We start from the raw sequence: 23163 nt of genomic DNA on the forward strand, positions 1-23163 counted from the left end.
AATCTGACCGTACTTTGGCAGTTCGAATGAATGCTCCAGCTTTTGCCCATACGGTGGATGCTAAAAATCCTATAGAAAAGTGGTATTTCTGACACTTCCATACATTAAAGTTTCCCATTGTCACTGGTTCCTAAGGAAGCCACAGTTCCTTGCACCTGTAGCTTCCCTAGGAACAACTAAAATCACAGGTAATCCCTGCCACATAAGCAAAGGGGAGGGCATAGCAGTGACATCACTGTCACTGGCCATATTTGGGCAATGACATTGATCAAGCGTGTCTATGGCCTTATTTGTTCAATGATGTCTCTATTATCCCCATTCTATCCCTTATATAGCTGATGACAGCTCGAGGAGCTATTCCATGGAATCTTTCCTACACCTCTTTGCCTAGTAGCCCAGAAAATGGGCATTTTTATTTGACAGACTGGCTCCTATTGTTTTAAATGGGGTTTGGGTTCAGCATTCAATCTTCTTTGAAGTTCGCCAAACCATGCTCAAACCGAGCCCAAAGCAGTTCGGATCATCCCTACTCATGATGACCATCCAAAAAGGAACGTTGGAAACCCTGCAGTGTTCAGAGATGGTATGCTTATAGAGACTTTTCCAAACTCAGTTTTAAGGCTGTAATTTTTGCCAGGAGCATCTACTGACCTGTAAGTGCATACATATACAGTCAGTTGTTTGTGTTTTTCTTTGTGATAAATTCAAACTATTTTGTTGAGATATATTATAACTTAAGCATGATAGTATTTTTTTTATTATTCAGGGTAAAAAGGTACAGTAAATCCATTGTGGCTCAATAAACTATGGCCATAAAACATGAACGCATCAAATCATTTTAGTACAAACTTTATGTATACTCACATGGGAAAATATAGCCTGACTCAGTATTAGATCTATGGTTTATGGTGTACAATTGTTAATTAACTGACAAATAAATATGTGAAGAATATCTCATTGCAAACAATTCCTGACTAAAATATTTTATTTGAATACAAAGAATAGGTAGTGAAATGTCATTCAATGCTCCCCAGCATATAAATGTAAATAACCCCCTCTAAAGAGAAAGAACTTCTGTATATTGCATGCATACATGGCAGGCATTTAAGAAAATGCCATAGTCCTGGTTGTTTAAAGCATTTACAGGGCTTTTGAATACTTTTCAATAGACATTATTAACCTTTATCCTTTTATCGGGGTCATATACATACTGTATAGACTTTCCCCGGTAGCATAATGTATTATTTTAGCTCCATGAAAATTGTATTGAAAATATTCAAGGGAGTACAAACAAGAAAAACAATGCCATCTGTGATGACTCATGCATGATAATGTAAGATCATAAGAAAGTATATATGAAAAGACTATCAGATTGTAAGGGAACCATACAGAAGGATACCAGTGTCTGGGCTCCAATAGTGTATCACTCGACATTTGAGTTTCACTAGACCCTGAAGCATAATCAAGTAATATTTTGGCATACCGTGTTTTGGATAGCATCAAACCCTTATAACAATAATAAACAATAAAAACATTGTGAGATATCAATAATGAAAGAATTTGATTCAGGAGCACTAAGAAAGAGCTATTACTTCTCTGTGTGAGATCAAGCTCAAGCGGTGTGAGTTTCTCACACCTTATGAAGGAAGATGGGAGAAAAACACCAGGAAACACTTTCTACATATCTAAAGGGTTTTCTGTGAAAACAGTGATACTTGCATGTGAATAAGAGGAAGCAAGGAATGGATGCAGAATAAGGAACAGGAAGCAAAGGGGATAAGGAGGAGGAAAATGGGGGGGGGGGTTGGAGGGAAGAAATAAAAGGTGGGACAAAAAGAGAACAGAGAGCAGCGCTCTCCAGAAAGGGCGCATTCCAGGGGCATAACTACAGGGGTTGCAGGGGTTGCAATTGCAACCGGGCCCCATGCTCCAGGGGGCCTGTGTCAGCTCCCCTGTACACTTGGATAGGAGGAGGGCGGGGGCAGCATGTTGTAGAGAAATCACTGTCCTCCTTTCTCCTCCTGTAGCTGTAGGAGGAAAATGGAGGAGATTGGTTCCTCTGTAGTCTACCCCCTCCCACTCCTCCTATCCAGTTCACTTCTGTTCTGCTGTCTCTGGGCCCCTGTGTGCTCCCCTGGGTGCTCCCCTGGTCTCCCCCCTCCCCACTGTGCTGCCCCCCACTGTGCTCCCTTCCCTCTTCTGCCGGTTGCTGCAAGGGGTGTGTCACAATAGAGTAATTTACCAGCTCCTTCCTTTTCTGAATGGACAGAGTCAGTGACATTGTAAAAAAATAAAAAAAAAATGATAAAAAATAATACAATTAAAAAAAAAAAAAAACTACTGACAGCAGTGGGTGAACTTCCAGGATCGCAAAAGGTCACACTTGCGGCTGAGCCCTGGCATTCCACCACCCTGGGGAGGCCCCAAGATGGCAGGAAGGGGGCTCACTGTAGAACTTGTGAAAGGGCCCCGCAACGAGAGTAAAGGGCCTCAGGATCAGTGGGAAGAGCCCCAGGCTTGAAGGGAAGGGCCCCGGCCAGGGGTCCCAGGGGTCCTTCATAGTTTCTTGTACCGGGACCCTGAAGGTTCTAGACACGCCTCTGGCGCATTCTATGATGCTGTTGCTCTGAAATCTGATTAAATCCATGACCCCAGCTATCCAGTGCAACACCAATTCTCCATAAAGCGACCCATCTTGAAAGCTAAGGCTCAAAGCAACAACAATTTATATTTGTCTTTGGTTTGATAAACCAACAGGCCCACACAGTATAATAATTTGTCATACGCTCCTGGGAGATGGCTATCAATTCCTCCATTTTAGTTGTCCTATTTACTCATAAATCAGTCTTAAATGAATGGGACGCAGCCCTGCCTCCAGCAAACTGAAATACATTGTCAGTATGAATGTCCCATGACGGAAGAGAGGTTTAGCAAAAACTGTTCAGGTGTGAACTCCAGAGGATACAAGGTGACTGTATACACAACTGCCAGTATACTTGGATGTGTGGGCAACTCCACCAGACACTCAGAAAAGTCTCAGTATTCTGTTCACATCGCCAACACTTAACCAGTATCATAGGTGATATCTTATGCAACAATGAAGGCACCCTGTACCACCTGGAGTAGACCTTATAACAATGTTCCTGCACAGCCATTTTTAAAGATCCCTTGTGATTCATCAGACAAGCCTGCTCATAATCCTGCTTGGAGAGGGTTTGTGAAATTGTGACAGCTCCTCATTCGAAGTAAGTGGGGCTATGTCCGAGTCGGAATGGTTGTATTCAGTCAAGATTGTATGTAGTGAAGAAACAAGATGTCTTTGTGGGGACCAAGTTAAACATAGGTTTTCAAAAGAGGTGGTAGGCCTCCTCACTGCCTCCTGTCTGAATGAATGAGTCCGAAAAGAACGTAGCTGCAGATAAGACCAGGTTGGGAAGACAAGCCTCTCAGTCCATGATGAAACGAGCTACTATGATATAAAAGCACCTTTTACAAAAAGTTTGCCAGCCCTAGGGAGCCACTGAAAACCACATTGTTGTTGAAAGTGGGAGAATAAACCAGGCAAAAAGTCTGGATTCTGGACGACAGAGGTCAACAAGCCAGGTGCAGATGAAATTGTGGTTCTAGTTCTAAAGCAACATAACATTGCAGAAAGAAGAGGGTGATCACTTAGGGGATTAGTTGGGATTATGTGCATGTTCCATGGTAGTGTTTTCAGGGGAGTCCAAGAAAAAGTTTGCTCCAATGGGACCCAAGCCTTTGTTTGGCCATGGATGTGCCAATCTACCATACAGTACGTACCAAATGACACGCAGGATAATACTGCTTGAAGTTTGGAAGGCTTATGCCACCTTTATCCTTCTGATGAGTAGGTCACACTAGGCTCCCTCTCATAGTTTTTCCTTTCCATAAAAAGGAATTCAGTGATTTATGCAGAGTTTTGAAAGAGGAATTCGGCAATTTAATAGCTATTGGAAGGATAGTCCTTTTTATAATTGCAGCTTGTCCAAATCAAGAAAAGAAAGGCTTATTCCATGCAAAGATATCCTGTTGAAACAGGGACAATAGGGGTAGAAAATTGTGAACATAAAGCTCTGTCAGATTAGTAGGGAGCTGAATAACCAAGTACATAATCAAGCACATATACCTCATAAAAATGAAATTGTCAAAAGTGTGCCATGACATCGCGATAAAGTTTTATGGCAGGAAGTAGGTTAGGGAGGGTCATCTGAGGATTCATCAGAAACAAAAGAATATCATTGGAGTATGCTGCCATTTATTAGTAACATCCCCCAATTTCCACTCCCAGGTGAAAGATTTGGAAAGTAAGCAATGCAAAAAAGGCTCAAGTGTAAGGATAAAGGGAAGTTGGGATAGTGGACACCCCTGGTGGGTCCCATTTGTTTTGTAATGGATAGGGCATCTGACAGGTGACCATTCCCTCTTACTCTGGTCTGTAGGGAAGAGTAGAGGGCGCTAAACCTAGAGCGCATACCATCTCCCAGGTCTATCACAGCAAGAACTGCATCCATGAGATCCCAAGCCTCTCTGTCAAATACCTTCTCAGCATCCATGGATAAGAAGAATCCAGGTTGGGATTTGCTAGTGAGCCAATGATGTATGTTAAGGGCCTTAATAGTTTCATTCTGAGCTTCATGACTGGGGGTGAAGCCGACTTGATCTAGAGAGACCAGGCATGACAGCAAGGGAAGGAGTCTGTTGACAAGAATCTTAGTATACAAATCGAAGTCTAAATTGAGGAGGGAAATTGGCCTATAATTTGTTACCTGTGTCTAGTCCTTCCCATCCTTGTGTATAACTGTTATTTGTGCTTCAAACATTTATGGTGGTAGCGTCTGACCTTCTGCGATGGAATTATAAACCGATGTCCAGTATGGTGCTAAAACATCTAGAAAGATTTTGTTATACAGTAAACCCCCCTCCATTGCGGGGGTTACGTTCCGGACCCAGCCGCGAAAAGTGAAATTCCGCGAAATAGAAAAACCCTATTAAAATGCATTGTAGGCATGTTTATTTTACTGTCACTGTACGTGTAGAAGCATTTTAAGGTCTTTAAACACACTTAGAAACTCATTTAAACACATAAAAGATACTAAGAGACAGAGCAAGAGCTATGGAAAACACAAATATTTCATTTTTAATGATTTATATAGTAAAATAACATTACAAAAAAAAATGCGAATTACCGGGACCGCAAAAACTGAACCGCGATGGAGCGGGGGATTACTTACTGCAATGTCAGACCATCTGGATCCAGGCTCTTGCCCAGCTTCATGGTCTTGATAGCCTTCCCCAGTTCCTCAACAGTTAGAGGTTTATCCCAGGAGGCTACAGCACAGGTAGAAAAAGAGGGCATTCAACTCTTCACCGGATATTGGGAAATAAGGTGTCGTCTATAGGCACATTTCGATTCAGACTGGATCATCCTCTCAACCACACGGTCGCAAAAAAGCATGATGTGCTCATTTTACCTGCACTGGGGCATTTCTGGGACTTTCCAAAAATTAATTAAATAGAGCTTGTAAGGCAGAGGGAAACTGGTCACAATCTACTGATTCGGGGATCTCCTGCATCCTCAAATTATTCTGGGAACCCCCTGTTATCTAAATCTTCCAGCTTCCTCTGCATCTCCATTAGCTGGCAAGAATGCTGCATGGTGTCTTTGCAGATGTCTCACATGTCCTCATCATGACAGCTCACCATGTCCTCCATCACTATTAAGTAATCTGCAGTAGAGATGGCCTTGCGGTTCGTGGCAAATTTTGCTTGTTCACTACCCACCAAATTTGCGAACACATGGCGTCGTTCGCGGTGGCCATATTTGTTTACATTGGGGAGAACTTTGACCCATGACACAGCCGTCAGGTGGAACAGGACAGCCAATTGAAACATTCCAGCACATGGACAGTCCCCCTACCCTATAAATAGACCTGGTCTGGTGGCCATTTCACATTCCGCTTTCTGCCAGTGTAGGGAAAGGTCTGCTGTGCTCGCCAGGGAGAGTTTTCTAGACACATATAGCGTTGTGAAGATCCACAAAAGTCCATTTGAGGGCTGGTATTTTTCGGTATAGGTCTACTAGTATCTTTTGAGCTTAGGGGCAGGTATCCAGTGGTTGCTTTAGGGGCAGTTAGAGATCGGTTGCAGTCACAAATCGCTCTGTCAATGTCCACAAAAGTCCTTTCCAGGGCTGGTATTTCGGTATAGGTCTAGTATCTTTTGAGCTTAGGGAGAGGTATCCTGTGGTTGCTTTAGGGGCAGTTAGAGATCGGCTGCAGTCAAACACAAATTGCTCTGTCAATGTCCACCAAAGTCATGTAAAGTGCTCCAATGTCGTTCTAGGCTCTATTACAGTCTCTTTACTATAGGGGCAGGTATCCAGTGGTTGCATTAGGGGTAGTTAGAGATCGGCTGCAGTCACACACAAATCGATCTGTCAATGTCCACAAAAGTAATTTAAAGGGCTGCAAATTTTTTGGTATTGCTGTGCAGTGCACTAAAAAGGGGGGGGGGGTTGGGGTGGTACAGGGGTTCTAATCCACAGTATAATATACTTTGTAGAAAGCATATTATAGTGGATTAGTAGTATTATTGTGCACTGTGCTGCATTGTGACAGGTGTGGTGGTGAGACTGAGCGTTTCTGCTGCAACACTACACACAATGGCAAACTCCCTGGCCAATTATTTGTAGAACTGGTGTGACAGACCAGTGGCCCCCCAATAGCACATATTGAAGTGGGGTGTTATCTGAATTAGTATACTTTTACAAGTGTATTTGTGTCCTGCATTGCCTCTGTTGCTGTGTGAAGTCTGATACACACAGCGCCAAACTCACTGGCCAATTTTTTCAATAACTGGTGTGATAAACCAGTGGCCCCCCAATAGCACATATTGAAGTGGGGTGTTATCTGACTGAGTATACTTTTACAAGTGTATTTGTGTCCTTCAACAACATTGCCTCTGTTGCTGTGTGAAGTCTGATACACACAGCGCCAAACTCACTGGCCAATTTTTTCAACAACTGGTGTGATAGACCAAGGGCCCCCCAATAGCACATATTGAAGTGGGGTGTTATTTAACATTATACTTTTCTAAGAGTGTATTTTAGTCCTGCAAAAATTTGGCCTCTTTTTCTGTGTTAACTGTGCCACACACAGTGACAACAGTTACTGGCCAATTATTTGTAGAACTGGTGTGATAGACCAGTGGCCTCCCAATAGCACAGATTGAAGCGGGGTGTTATCTACCTTTTTCCAGATATACTGTGATTCTCTTGAGACTTTTGTCACAGGGTAATTAAAAAACATGACAGTCAGAGGAAGAGGCAGAGACGTACGCAGGGGTGGTAAGGGTAGGGCAGGAGCAGTAGGCTGGAGACTAACTGCGAAGTTTCAAAAGCCGCGTGCAATTACGACAAAGGACGCACCAGACTTGGTTGAGTGAGTCACTCAGCCTTCCTCTTCTGCACCCTCCTCATCCTCTCTATCTGCACCCTCTTCACGCTCTGCTGTGTGCACCCCTAAAGGCACCACCACCACCAGCACATACCCTCCACTTGAGTCACTGGAATTATTTTCCGATCCATCACAAGAGGTTTGCCATGCGCAGCCATTGTTGGCATTGGATCAGGAAGAGGAGGTAGCAACAGCCGACACTCAGCAGTCTGACGACAGTAACCAGATCAGCCCAAGGAGGTTGGTCCCCGCTGTTGCTGCCTACTCCGAGATCTTGAATGTTAGTGGTGGGGAAGATGACGTGGATGATGACGAGTCTATGGACGTCACGTGGGAGTCCGCAAGAGAGGAAGAGGAAGGGAGTTCAGAGGGAGAGACAGACCGGCAGATAGGGAGGAGAGGCAGGCAGAACTTGCATTGCACAAGAGGTAGAAAGCAGACTGCAAATGTATCAGGAGCGAGCCATCAACCATGTACAGTCACATCTGCCGCTCCCAGGATGCCGGCACATGGCTCCGCAGTGTGGGCTTTTTTTAATGTGTCCGTTGCTGACAACAGTGTGGCCATCTGCAGCCTTTACAGACAAAATTAAGGGGGTTGGTTCATATACTGGCCTCTATATATATAAAAGAGTCTCTGTACATAGTATCTGAGTAGGTACCTATTGATCCCAAAAGGCAATATCTGAAAAAATCAGGGGTTGTGAATTGGATGGACCCAAAGAAGTGGATCCTGAACCAGTTCACAAGAAAGGGTGATCAAATATAGGTACCACAGATATGCAATGATAATGACAGAGATACTAAGAATTAGTGAAAAAATAGAATAATGTTTATTAGGCACTTATGCCTGGTGAAGGAACACATCACATGAGTGGAAACAAGACATAATAAAATCAATTAAAAACACATGAAACAGTGGATAACCATCAACTTGCAGTCAACGCATAAGTCGTGGTAAGCCCAACACTCACCTAGGGACAACCACCTTAAGAAGGCACCTAAAGTCCCATCACCAAGCCCAGTGGGAGCAACACCGTCAGAAGTTGAACCCACAAAACCACACTCCGGGCTCTCACCATCCGGCCCTTTCTCCTTCTCCTCTCTCCTCACATTTGCCCTACACTCCACCTTCCATGATGCCATTGTCATGTTGTTCTGCAAAAAGGCAGGCTTCTGTGGTCCAAATGTTGGAGCGGAAAAAAATGATGACGCCGGATAACCCTCTTGCCCACGTTTGACTGCTGGCTTGTCAGAACTGATAGCCCACCAACTACTGCCATATCAACTGGTGGACTCTTGAGGCCTTTCGTAAATTTGTGGCCATTGGAACACCACAATGGAAGGTCCCAGGCAGGAAATATTTCTCGCAAAAGGGCATTCCAGAGCTGTATGGTCATGTTAAGCGGCAAGTGAACACAGTGTTGGTGCCAAGATACATCTGACCACTGACACATGGTCTAGCAAACACGGGCAGGGAAGGTATATCACTTTTACTGAACACTGGGTGAACCTTCTGATGGCTGTTAAGCATGTAACCCGTGGCACCCGTGTAGATTTAGTTGTACCGCCACGGATTGCAAGCAGGCCTGCCTCTTCTTCTCCTCCTCCATCATCCTCCCACTCCTCCTCGGCTGACTCCTCCTCTTCCGCTTCTACCGTCTCTTCTCCTGCGCCGCCCAAGATCCCCAGAACCTATTCCACATGCCAGGTGAGACGTTGCCATGCTGTGCTTTGTCTATTGTATATATAAATTTTTAAATATACGTTTTCTGATTGTTTGTCACAATTTAAGTTGCTGCTGGATCGCATTAGTTAGCACAGTTATTTTCCCTTTTTGCTTTGTCTGTTGTGCCTGGAAGCCAAGAGCCACACTGGTCCTGCACTCCTTTCAGCTTTGCGTTCACAGGCAGATCAGTGGCTGACACTGCTGAATTTGTCAGTTGGTAAAGTGGTGTGCGACAACGGTGCCAATCTGCTGAGCGCGCTGAAACAGAGCAAAATAACACACGTGCCATGCATGGCACACGTCCTGAACTTGGTGGTGCAGCGATTCGTTGCCAAATATCCTGGGGTCCAGGACGTCTTGCGGCAGGTCAGGAAAATCTCGGGCCATTTCCGAAGATCTTACACAGCCATGGCTCGCCTTGCTGAGATTCAGCGGTGACACAACCTGCCCATCAGGCGTCTTATTTGTGACTGCCCGATGCGATGGAACTCAACGTTGCATATGCTCGATAGGCTGCTCCAGCAGAAACGTGCAGTTAATGACTACCTGTTCGAACTTGGCGGCAGGACAGGTTCTGGGGAGCTTGGGTTTTTATCACCTCGCCAGTGGCTGCTCATGCGGGACGCATGCAGACTTCTGCGGCCATTCGATGAGATCACCAAACTGGTCAGTCACTGCCAGGGCGCCATAAGTGACATCATACCTTACGCCTTCTTTCTGGAGCATGCATAGCATCATGTCATTGATCAAGCCGTCGAGGAGCAGGAGCACGAAGATCAGGAAGTCGCAATGTTGGATGAATTCCCAGGGGGTGCTACTCCATCTGAGACAAATCAACAGCAGGAGTCTGAAGAGGAGTCAGAGGAGGAGGATGGTGCTGGGGGGATGAGGAGGAGCAAGAAGAGCATGCTTTAAACCTTTCTGGGATCCCTGGTGTTATCAGTGGATGGGGGGACGGGGAGGAGAACGAGGACGACATTATCCTGGAGGATGAGCTGGAAGCAGGCCGCTATACCGCTTCCAGTTTAGTGGGAATGGGGGCCTACATGCTGCAGTGTTTTAATGGGGACCCCCTTATAAAACTCATAAAGGCCAAGGACCAGTACTGGGTGGCAACGTACTTAGACCCCCGGTACAAACACAAAATAGCGGAAATGTTACCACAATCACAGAGGGCGGTCAGAATGCAGCACTTCCAGGCCTTGCTGAGGGAAATGCAGAGGAATGTCCAGTCACAGAGAGACAGTTGCGGGTAGCAATCCAACAGCGCCTGCAAGAAGAGGGCGGTTGGAAGATGTCTTGGTCACTTCAGATATGAGATCCTTCTTTCAGCCGAACCATCGACAGCTGTACTCCCGATCCAGCATGAGGGAACGCCTAGACCGACAGGTGTCCGACTACATCGGGTTAACGGCCAATGTGGATGCTCTGAGGAGTGATGAACCCCTGGACTACTGGGTGGGCAGGCTTGACCTCTGGCCAGGGCTTGCACAATTTGCAATGGAAATGTTGGCTTGCCCCCGTCCAGTGTCTTGTCCGAAAGGACGTTCAGTGCAGCAGGGGGGATCTTGACCGATAAGCGCACTCGCCTAGCTCATGACAGTGTAGACTACCTCCCATTTATAAAAATGAATGAGGCATGGATCTATGAGGAATTCAACACATGTGATCAGTAGACCAGGTTTCATCGAAATTCCTCCACCCACAACAATTCCTGGTCCTTGGCTTCACTACATACAGCTGCATAAAAGGCATTTCATGTCCATTGAATGGCAAATTTTAGGGGACTTTCAGGGCCTACAATTATTTTTTCTGTGAATGCCTAATGTACCTCCAGCCACCAAATACTAAGTTCTTTGCTGTCAGTTCAAACCATGCGAGCTAATTTTTGGAGCCTATACAGGCCGACACTTACGGTTCTGTGTACTGTGAACGCCTACCGTACCTCTAGCCATCAAAAACTATGTTTTTTGCTGTCAGTTCAAACCATGTGAGCTAATTTTTGGAGCCTATACAGGCCCGCCACTTACTTGTGTATACTGTGAACGCCTACTGTACCTCTAGCCATCAAAAACTACGTTTTTTGCTGTCTGTTCAAACCATGTGAGCTAATTTTTGGAGCCTATACAGGCCGACACTTACTTCTGTATACTGTGTGAATGCCTAATGTACCTTCAGCCACAGAATACTACGTAACTTAGCTGTCAGGTAAACCCATGTGGGCTAATGTTTGGGGCCTGGAATGGGTGACACTTACATCTGTATCTCTGTATCCTGTGAATGCCTAATGTACCTTCAGCCACAGAATACTACATTATTAGCTGTCAGGTAAACCCATGTGGGCTATTTTTTGGTGCTTTTATGGCCGACACTTACTTCTGTTACCTGTGAATGCCTAATGTAACTTCAGCCACAGAATACTACATTCTTAGCTGTCAGGTAAACGCATGTGGGCTAATTTTTGGGGCCTGGAATGGCCGACACTTACTACTTTATCCTGTGAATGCCTAATTTTTCAGACTGGAAATAAAAAAACACAATGGGTCTGTAGAGGTTCCGCCAAATTGTGGAATCGATGCGGACCCATTTTATAGATGTGTGAATGGACCCTATATGTATTAGACAATGTATTTACCGGCTGCTGTCAGTTCTGGCTGATTTATGAAAAAATATATATATATATTTTGCTGTAAAAAAAAAATTAAAACATTTAGGGCAACTTTTTCAATTGCAATACCTCTGTTATGACATTGTCCATGTGCTGGGGCTATTTGTGCCCAGCTAATACATCTTTTGTGGCTGCAAATATGACCTATAAGTTTTTAAAGTTCGCCTCCCATTAAAGTCAATGGGGCCCGCCGCGAACTCGCGGTTCAAGGACTTTTGGGAAAATTTGCGGCTGGCGTTCGCGAACCGCCCCGGCCGATGTTCATCCATCACTACTTGCAAGAGCAAACGCAAGTCATAAGCTGTGCTGACATTTAAATCCTTAATTTAAAAAATCATCTCTATAGTTAGTGCACAGTCTATAATATCAATATGAATTATGTATTTGCATTCACACTGGTCAACTTTCTCTGCGTTACAGTTTGGTTTCTTTTGCCTTATGGTTATCATTCGGAATGCCTCAGCATGCTTGGTTGCTGTTACCATCTCTGGAACACCCACTTGGATCTCAGAATACTGCTTTCAGTAACCCAAGCTAGGTATACCAGCTCCGAATGACTTTCTGCAACTCCGCTTTATCTCAAGCCCATTCCAAATAAATGCAGGGTCTTCAGCTGAAATGAAGAAGGTCGAACAATCCGTAAATATTGGACTCTTCCTTCCTAGGCACATTATTTTAAGAAGAGATTCATTAGATATTGTTTGAGTAGTGTATTAGCCTTTTAATGATGAAAGGTTAATCTTTCAAAAATTGATATTTAATAAAATAATCCTTTTTATCTGGTTTCTTATCTCATACAGTATAATACCAGTGTAAGCCAACAGATATAGATGTAAGGTGGATAGAAGTTTAAAAATTGATTAATGACAGAGTAAGTAAAGACCCCATATTACTTTAGTTCGTTTTTTTTCCTCACATATAAAAAAATACAACTCTGATTCTGAACTCTGCCCTATTCATAACTTAAACGTAATAGTTCTCATGCTAATATTGTTAAAGTTGTGTAAAATGCAGTATTGATCTAACAGCCTCATCACCTTTCACTGAGCAGATTGCTTTTGGATACTGCTGTGAATGAATACTGATAGGGAAAAACATGTTTACCCTGCTAATAGCAGCAAATAATGGCAATACGAGTCTGGCAAGAAATACTAAACAGACTGCATTCAAAAATAATGTATGCCACATTAAGGTACAAATACTCTGGATTCACATATGGCATTGCACTGGATATCATAGGATACGTTGTGAAAATGTATCATTCTTAATATAGAAGAGACTCTCATTCAGTTATAGTTTCATTTTCTTTCCATATAAAGTATCAGAAGAGAACCACAAACAAACTTTTCAGCATGAAAGGGACTTTAATGAGTACTCAAATATACAGCCCTGTCATCCATCCTTCTTAGCCAATCAGAATTGATCTTCCAGCCAATGAAATTTTCAAACTCTCAGCATATAAGTAAATTGCTTTTTATTTTTTTATTATCAAAAACTTAACTTTGCTAACTCCTTCTTTCCTTTCTTCTTCTCTCCCCCTCACCCTTATTATTCCTCCTCCCCCTTCTCCCACCTTTCCTTCTCTTACTCTCCAAGCCCTCCTTTTTTTTTTCTCCTCGTAGCTCTTTTTCCCTACCCCTCTTCCGACCTTCTCTCCACCTCCCAACCTACGTTCTCAAAGACCCTCAATCCATTCATGCGCAGATCTCTTTGGCTACGATCTATGTTGTCAATTTATTCCTACAGTTTTGCTGAGGCATGCAGAAAGGTAAGAAATTCAACCTTTCCTGTCATTGGAATTCATCTCACTGTGTCAAGGGTTTGAACATTATGGAAAAGAGAAGGCAGGTCTTGTCCACTCTTGCCAAACATTAGGCTCAATTTGTCTTCCTTCAAGAGACTCACTTTCCCTCAGACTCCATTCTGAAACTCACCAATGTATTAATACTGATTTCTAAACATGAAATGTTCAGACTCCTGGCTCCCTTGTGGGCCCTGATGATCAATACTTCTTCATTAAAGGTACTGATACCTCTGTGGGTACGTCCGCATTACCTTATCATGCTCTTCATCAAATTAAACTGCAAATTCATGGCTTATCCCTTCACGACACTTGGCGTACCCTATTCTCAAGCAACCTAACGATAAAGACTATATGTTTTACTGTGACCCGCACCATAACTACTTAAGCATAGATTATTTCTTTCTCACCCAAGCTGACCTTCCATTTCTTTTGTAAGCCATGATAGAACCAATGTTCTTAATGGACCACTACCCTGTTATGGCCACGCTGACCATAAATATATATAGTTATATACACTGCTCAAAAAAATTAAAAGAATACTTTGAAAACACATCAGATCTCAATGGGGAAAAATATTGTAATGGATGTAATCATGTAATCTATGGTTAAAGTGAAACGCCTATCTCAGTTTATGATGCATACTCTATGTGTGTATATATATATATATATATATATATATATATATATATATATATATGTTACCGCTGCATTGTATTCCTTACTCAAAAATGACTGCTAGATCACCCCTCCCTTCGGAGAAGCAAGATGGCGCCTCCAGAGAGAGACTTCACTCAAAATAGAAGGCTGTCATATCCTGGAAGAAAATCCTAGACACATAGATACTCCAATCGCTAGCTTATACGTATTATATATGACTATTTCCTGTAATGGATTTTCTTGATGCTTTATAATGCTTAAAATGAGGACCAATTAAAATAGAACGAACTAGTCTGACTACTGTGTCAGCGTTTGGTTTATTCTTTGTGCGCAAACAACAATATTATGAAATTGGGAGAGGGGCAGATATAATCTCTGTCTGTTTTGGTCCATATCCAAAACATTTTGGCACCCCAGATGGGACTTTGGGGTCTGAACCAAAAGTAGCTGATCGAGAGGAAACCAAGAGGAATCAACACAGACGAGGGCAAAAACTGATCACCTCTGAATATATGATAAGACATATGTCAAAATCTTGCCTGTATACCCTGCCTCTGTGATTGATTATCTTTGTGTCCATATCAGCTGCCTGCAGTCAGCAAAGACAGGTAATATAATTTTCCCAAAGTCTATTAACAAGGAACCTGCATAATTTATATCTCCTGCCTGTTTTGTTATATGTGCGCTGGCTAGTGGTGGGTTGACGAGACGGTCAGAAGGGAAATACTGTCACAGATGAAATAACTCCCCTCTGAGTCATTTGTTAGTGGGTGTTTTCACAAATGCTCGGGGGAGGAACCCCTCTCACATAGGCTACGTTAGTGCAGGCAGGTGTTACTGCACGAGGAGCCCCCGGGAGGAGGGAAAACGCGTTTGACGCTGGGATCCTGTGAAACAGAGTTTATTCTGACAGTTTAAGCCCCCGCTATAATGAGTCAGTAATGTCATGTGTGTTATGTTTTAAATTCCTATGTGTTCTGTTATTTAGAGGTCCTTTATTAGGAAAACATTTTTCTTTGCTGCGTGCAAAAGTTAAGTTGGATTGAGAAATGGCAACTGAAATGATATATTGAATTTAAGCTATCTTGCTAAACAGATTGGTAGTAGCTTCCTCTTTTCTGCATACAAGAGTATCGCATCTCTGCAGCTTTCAAGCCCCCGGGTTGTCTGTCACTTCAACTTTTTTCCCTGTGTAGTGTAACGTATACGCATATATATATATAATCAGAGACAGATTCCCCCGCTAACTTAACTCATACACAGCACTCCCCCCGCCCTGCAGATTTATTAAAACCGTCACACAGATCCCACCTATAATGGGTCAGAAAGTGGGGAAGCCTAAGAATGGATTCTTAGCCGTGAGGGAGAGCAGGCAGTGAGGAAAGGGAAAAAGCTGGCAAAAATATGTGATATGAACACGCCCTCAGGTGGCCGTTTGCAACCAGAGCAGTGGCGGGTTTTGTTAAAACAAAAGAGAGGTCTGTTGTCTGACCATGGACTGCTTCCTACGGCAGAAGCCTGGTACAGGGTGGCAAGGGCCATTCATCAGGAAGGGGGGATAGAGCAAGAGACCAATCAACAGGGTCAAATTGTTTATACATATTATAAGCCAGAAAATAAGCTGAGGTCGGAGCCAACACCCTATTATGGTGCCCGAACTTAAGACAGGGAGTACTGTCCCCCAGAAACCACCCCCTTGCCTGACCCTCCCACAGGGCTCTACCCCAGGCACCCTCCCACTGTAAGACCTCCATCACCACCCATGCCACCGCCCCAGATTGGAGGCCATCTTGCTACACTCAGTCACAACACAGGAAGGCTTCCTGTGATGACTTCGTTTGACGGCCATATTGGTGCACCCATACCCTTGTGTCCAGTAATAGATCAAACTGGAGCATACTACAGAGCACAGCCTGTCTCACTAATGGTGCTTGATACCAATGATGAAACAAACTCAAGCGGTGTTAGCTACAGCCACTCTCACTGCGGAGCTCAGGCAGCTCAGGAGGATCCCACTCTCACAGATGTCATCATGATCCCTTCCCCCAGTGAACCATCGCCCAGGCCACCCGCATCGCCAGCGGTCAGGGAAACAGCCACACCGGCTATCCGTTCCCAATACTTACCCCCCCCGGGGCAACTAGCATCAGTTCTTATTCCAGCACTTCACCAGGTTCAAACACCTGGACTCACATTCCCGATGTATTCTCCACCTCCAGATATGTCTGGGATAGCCATAAGTGACTCACGTGATACCGTACAATATGCATTTCTGCCATCTAACGCCCTTCCCCCACAACCACCCAGTATGCAGGGGGCTCCTGGTTTGGCTCTTTATCACCAGGAACAGGGGCCATACAGGAAACAACCAAATTTCATATGCACCTAGGGCAATGCCTGTAGCCAGAGAAGCACCCTTGTATGTGACATTTACTCCTGGGCAGGCATCATCTCTTGTAACCAGTCTGCCAAACCCTGAGAAACAGCTTATGCCATTTCATAGGAGAATTGCACAGATCCAGAAAGCAAATTCTTGTGCCTGGCGAGATCTAGTAAGCCTGTGTGAGATTAAGACAGGAGATGCCTATTGGCCGGTAATGGAAAAATGTTTCAATGCTGCTAGAATTGGCACTGACCACACTTACAAATCAGGGTGTAAATTTGTGACTCAGTTGCAGCAGTGGGCACGTGATCGCCTAGCTGACCAAGCAACCAACATACAGGACATTACACAGGACAAGGCTGAATCAGTTGAGAAATTTCACACTAGAATTTCACAGGTATTTACAGATTTGGGATTAAGCATGCAGAATAAGGCACACACCCAAATGCTGTCCTCCGCATTTGCTTCAGGCCTTAAGGAATCTATCTGGAAAGGTCTGCTCTTATCTTGCCCAGAATATAGAGTGATGCCTCTTGATACTCTACTGTTGGTAGCAAAAGGCATAGAATCTTCCCAGGGAAGTAAAAAGATTACCCCTCTCATGGTAGCCTCTGACACACCATATCTGCCACATAATCTACGAGTCTGCCATAATTGCGGTAGGCCCGGGCACTTCAGAAGGGAGTTCGAAACTCTTGGAGGTTTCCCAGCAGACAGCCTGGCCATTGGGGCTACCCACAAGGAGGTGCCCAACATCAAGGACGAAACAACCAGGGGAACCCATCTGGCTCTCTTCCCGACACCTGGCCTCCTCCACCTGACCAAACTGACCTCCCCCGATAGGTTTTCGGCAACCCTGTGTCGCACACGCCAACTATGACCGCATCATCCAAAGACACCGGAGGACCCCTTGCAAAAATAACCCTCCCCATTGAGGGCCATCCCACCACTTTTCTTTGTGACACATGTGCTGCCAGAAGCCTAATCAGAGCTGAAGAACTACCTGATACCTCTTTCCTATCGGATATTGATATAACCTGCGTGGTAGTGGACGGAACGCCCAGAAAAAGCCTTTTGACCCGCCCCCTACAAGTCCCTTCCCTGACCTACTAGCAAGATTTGTTGTCTCCTCAACATGTCCTATAAATTTATTAGGGGCTGTTGTCTTGTCTAGACTCCAAGCTTCCATTTCCTTTCAACCCGATGGTGGTGTTAAAGTGACTTCACCGCTGACTACTGAAGATACCTCAGCACTGTGTTCCATTCCCCTCCTGCTTCCCTTGGAGGAAAAGGACGTGACGGGGATCCCACAAGAAGTCTTAGACCGAATACCCTCATGCTTGTGGTCTACAGGCCCAGAGGACATCGCCTGAAAGTCCCGCCTATTATTGTCAAAATGAAGCCAGGGGCCCCTTATCCCAGGAAGCCCCAATACCCTCTTAAGCCCTCCCAGTCGGCTGCAATTGCTCTCCAAATAGAGGCCCTACTGCAGAATGGAGCTCTTAAACATTGCACAAGCCCCTGCCACACTCCTCTCTTTCCAGTAAAGAAGAAAACCCCGAAAGGAGAACCTGTGAAATATTGAATGGTACAAGACCTCTGAGTGGTAAACGAAGCAACCATACTGGAAACACCCATTGTACCTAATCCACACACCTTGCTGGCTGGAATACCGCCCACAGCAAAATACTTCACAGTGGTGGATTTGGCAAATGCCTATTTCAGTGTCCCCTTGACTCTTGTTGTCAATTCCTTTTTGCCTTCACCCACGAAGGCCAAAGTTATACCTGGGTCGTAATGCCTCAAGAAGCACAAAATTCCCCAGCTCAATTTGCCAAGGCAATGACATTCATTTTGGACACATAGATCAAACTCCACCTGGAGGTTGTGCTCCTTCAGTATGTAGACAATCTCTTGCTTTGTGCGGACTCCCTAGAAGAGGCATTGACTCGCTCTGAGAGTCTCCTTTGCTACCTGGCCGAACAAGGCTGTAAAGCCTCAAAACACAAAATCCAGTGGTGCAAAGGTACAGTGGTCTTTCTTGGTCACTGCATCTCAGAAGGCACAAGACATGTCACCCAAGAACGAGTCGCCGCAATCATGACCATTCCAGTGCCAAGGGGTCATAGATCCCTCCATGCTTTCCTGGGACTGATCTCCTACTGCCGTTCCTGGATTCCAGAAGCATCCCTACTGATGGGACCCCTGTATGATGCCCTGAAGACCAATCCTTTCCTACTATCTCCAAAAGCCCTCACCAACTTTGAACTTCTGAAAGGAATCCTGTATGTGGCCCCTGCCCTTGGCCTCCCAGACTATGAGAAGCCTTTCAAGATATTTGTCTCAGAAAGAGAGGGACATGCCACAGGAGTACTGGCTCAGTCCCGTGGCAACAGACTCAGACCCATTGGTTATTATTCCTGCCAACTGGACCCAATGGCTGGGGGGGGGGCGTGTTTGCAGCCCAAGCCCTCCTGGACAAAACTTCTGACCTCGTGTTGGGTCATGATCTCATCCTCCTAGCCCCTCATGATATTGCGGCCATACTGAATCAAGTGTAGCCAAAACACTTGTTGACAGCAAGACATCTCAGACTCCAATGTGCTCTACTCATCCCAGACAATGTTATCCTTCGAAGGTGTGACATACTCGACCCGTCCACTCTGCTACCACTTCTCGAGGGGGGGAGACGATCCTCATGACATTCCCCATGGCTGCTTTGAAGTGATGAAAATTGAAACTGCACATCTACCAACTGTAAGTGAGGTGCCCCTGGAGAACCATGACCTAACTATCTATGTTGATGGATCAAGGTATGCGGATCAAGCAGGAAGATTTCATACTGGATATGCTGTTACCACCAAGGATACAATTCTCCATGCCTCGGCTCTACCCTCCTCAAAGTCTGCACAGGAAGCAGAGCTCCAGGCTCTGATTATGGCATGCAAATTAGCAGAAGGAAAAAGAGCCAACATCTACACGGATTCAAGATATGCCCTCAGTGTTGCCTGCGATTATAGGGTCCTCTGGAAAACTAGAGGGCTTCTAATGGCGGCGGGTACACCGGTGAAGCACAGTGCCGCAATCAAGGACTTGATGGATGCTCTGCTTCTCCCCACTCAAGTAGTTATAGTATACTTAAGGTGAAAGCACATGGCAGGCTGAATTCTTCGGAAGCACGAGGCAATCATCTTGCAGACACTGCCGCAAAACAGGCCGCGTATGAAGTGCAAGAAGTTGTCAACAGATTGGACATGCCTACTCCAGATGGAGCAACATTGGCACATGACATGTAGGATACTGTAACTGCACAGACCACCATGATCCTACGAAACTCATCGGTGGATTGGACACTCCTTAAAGAACAACAGGAAGCAGCAAGCAAAGAGGAAAAGGAGACGTGGATTAAGAAGGGAGCCACATGGAAGGAGGGACTGATGGAAGTGAACAAGAGGCCATGTTTACCGCAATCTATGTTCCCAGCAGTGTAGCAGTGGGCTCATGGTGCCTCCCATCTGTCAAAAACTATGATGAATGCCCTGATCAGCAAATACTATGTGACCCCAGGAATCACCCCACTCAGCAGCAGCTTTTGCAAATCATGTATCATCTATGCTAAATGCAACCCTGGAAGGATGGAGAGAGTACCCATAAAACATCTAGCAAAGGCTCAGTATCCATTCCAGAGAATACAGATTGACCACATTCAGATGCTACAGAGTGGCCGGTACGAGTACGCTTTAGTAATCATAGATATGTACTCTTCCTGGTCGGAAGCTTTCCCTGTCACCAATATGACGGCGAAGACCACAGCTAAAAAGCTTCTAGCAGAAGTAGTGTGCAGATATGGCATCCCAGAGGTTATAGAGAGTGATCAAGGGCTGGCTTTCAGTAACCAAAGAGATATTGACCGCTTTAGGGGTTACCCTAGCCTTCCACTCCCCATACCAGCCTCAAAGCACTGGGAAGGTAGAGAGATTAAATGGTACAATAAAGTCTAGGATGTTAAAAATGTTCCAGGAAACAGGGATAAGCTGGCCAGACAGTCTACCTATTGCTTTGTTTAGTGTCAGGTACACTCCCTAAGGAAACCATGGTCTATCACCCTATGAGATACTGTTTGGCTCGGCCCCTAGACTAGGGTGTTACTTTCCACAACAGTTACAACTTCAATCTGATGGATTGCCTGATTATGTAACTGCCTTATCTTGTGAATTAACCCATATCCATGCGAAAGTGTTTTCTTCCATTCCAGATCCTGAACTAGATTCAGGAACACACAAGCTGGTTCCGGGTGACTGGGTGTTGATAAGGAGATTCATACGAAAAACCCCCCTTGAACCCAGATATGATGGTCCCTTCCAAGTTCTCCTGATTACTGCCACATCAGTGAAAATGGCTGGGAAGAACACTTGGATACAAACCTCCCACTGTAGAAAGTCCCTGTACCTGAGGACATGGACGAGGACAGATCATGATCTTATATATCCTTTTTCTGTTGGGTACAACCAGAGCACAACCTGCAACCATTACTAAGGAAAATGGAGAGATCACTTTCTGGTATAACTCCTCTGATACCCATGTAGCTACATTTGACTTCCATGCGTGTAAGGTACTCCCCTGTCCCGAACGTAGTAGCAGATGAGAATGCCATGAGTTAGGACATGGAGAAGGGTATATCTGTGTCACCAAGGGGTCATGGGGAAAAAATTGTGACTATTGGGGGGCAGCAGCTTGGAACACAGGGACACCCTGGGGATATAAACCCCAACTAGCCTATAATAGTAAGGATAGCCTAGGAGAGCCCTTGTTGACCCGTCTCATCCTCCATAAGCCAGGGCCCAGTATGACACTTGTTCTAAACATACGGAACCCGAGTCCCTCTGATCGGGGTGAGTATGTGTTGGGATGGTGGTTTGGAGGAGGTTACAAAGGTCATAGAGGGTCTTTCCGATTAGAAGATATGTATGACAACAATGAATGGCAGCTAATTAAAAGACGGCTCCCATCGAATCCTTTAAAACCTCATGTACAGATTTTGGGAGACATGATTGCAGTAGCAGATCCTACCTTTGAAGATACAATGGCAGCTGAGACAGGTTTTTTGGAGATCAACCTCTGGCTAGAATGGATGAGATATAGTGCTAATAATCACAATAGGACCAACTGTTATGTCTGTGGCAGTGCCAGACCGCATTTAGGTACAGTTCTACTGAACATACCTGAAAAAGCAGAAGAGTGTTTCCTAAGCCTCTTCACCAACACGTCAACTAATTACTCAGCTTGTGAGAAATAGAAGGTGGAATATCCTATACTGGTATTGACCAGGGCCGCAAGATCTAAAGAAACTATTACAATATACCCTGGGAATTACACCTGTCATGCCAATTATGCAAGGAAAGGTAGGAACTTAGGTAATTTTCCAAAATGTTACTGTGCCTCTTACAGTCGCATTTCATCTAATATGGTACAAAACCAAAGCCAATCCCTAGGAGATGTGTACTGGGTGTGTGAAGACCTGCACATAAGAACCAGGTTAGAGGGGGAATGGAGAGAAGAGTGTGCCCTTGCGAAGGCCATCATGCCTTTGCATATTCTGACAGAGTATTCATGACACACACACCAACCCGACTCCGGGTAAGAGGATGAAACAGGAAGTTCCCCCTGGAAGCTTTGATCCTCATGTGTACATAGATGCTATTGGAGTCCCAAGGGGGGTCCCCGATGAATACAAGGCCCGAGACCAGGTTAAGGCCGGTTTCAAATCTCTAATCCTCATAATAACTGTTAACCACTTGCCGACCGCCGCCCGACTATATACGGCGGCGGTCAGCCCCTCCAAGGCAAAGTGACGTACCGGTACGTCACTAGCCTGGGAGCGAATAGGGGGCGAGCGCTTCCGCCGGAGGCGCGCTTCCGCCCCTGCTCGTACCCAAAGAAGCCGGCGCGTGTGACCGGCGGACCCGATGTCCGCCGGTCACTCGCGATCGTTGGGTAGAGAGGGAGAAAGGCAGGCGGCTAATGTAAACAAAGCCGCCTGTCATTCTTCCCTGTGTTAAAGCACAGATCACTCGGTCCTGTTATGTAGGACCGTTGATCTGTGCTGTTACACACACAGCCACATCCAATCACAGTAAGAAACACGCCCCTAGGGACACACTTAACCCCTCCCTCTGCAATAAAGTTAACCCCTTCCCTCCCAGTGTCATTTTTACAGTAACAGTGCATATGTATAGAACTGATTACTGTAGTAATGTCACTGGTAACCCCAAAAGTGTCAAAAATGTCAGTCAAGGGTCCGATCTGTCCACCGCAATGTCGCAGTCCCGCAAAAAAAAACGCAGATCGCTGCCAATACTCGTTAAAAAAAAACAATAAAAATGACAAAAATCTTTCCCTTAGTTAGTAAACGCAATAACTTTTGTGCAAACCAATCAAAATACGCTTT

General features: G+C 45.0%; 1 pseudogene across 1 annotated transcript; it reads left to right on the forward strand.

Annotated features, from left to right (window-relative positions):
* The first annotated feature begins 21189 nt into the window (after window positions 1-21189).
* LOC309550464 lies at window positions 21190-22243 on the forward strand (annotated as a pseudogene). Its single transcript has one exon. The product of its transcript is annotated as an uncharacterized misc_RNA (transcript).
* Window positions 22244-23163: the final 920 nt, after the last annotated feature.

The sequence above is a fragment of the Pelophylax lessonae genome (genome assembly GCF_965119305.1).
Source record: "Pelophylax lessonae genome assembly, chromosome: 3".
Taxonomy (NCBI): Eukaryota; Metazoa; Chordata; class Amphibia; order Anura; family Ranidae; genus Pelophylax; species Pelophylax lessonae.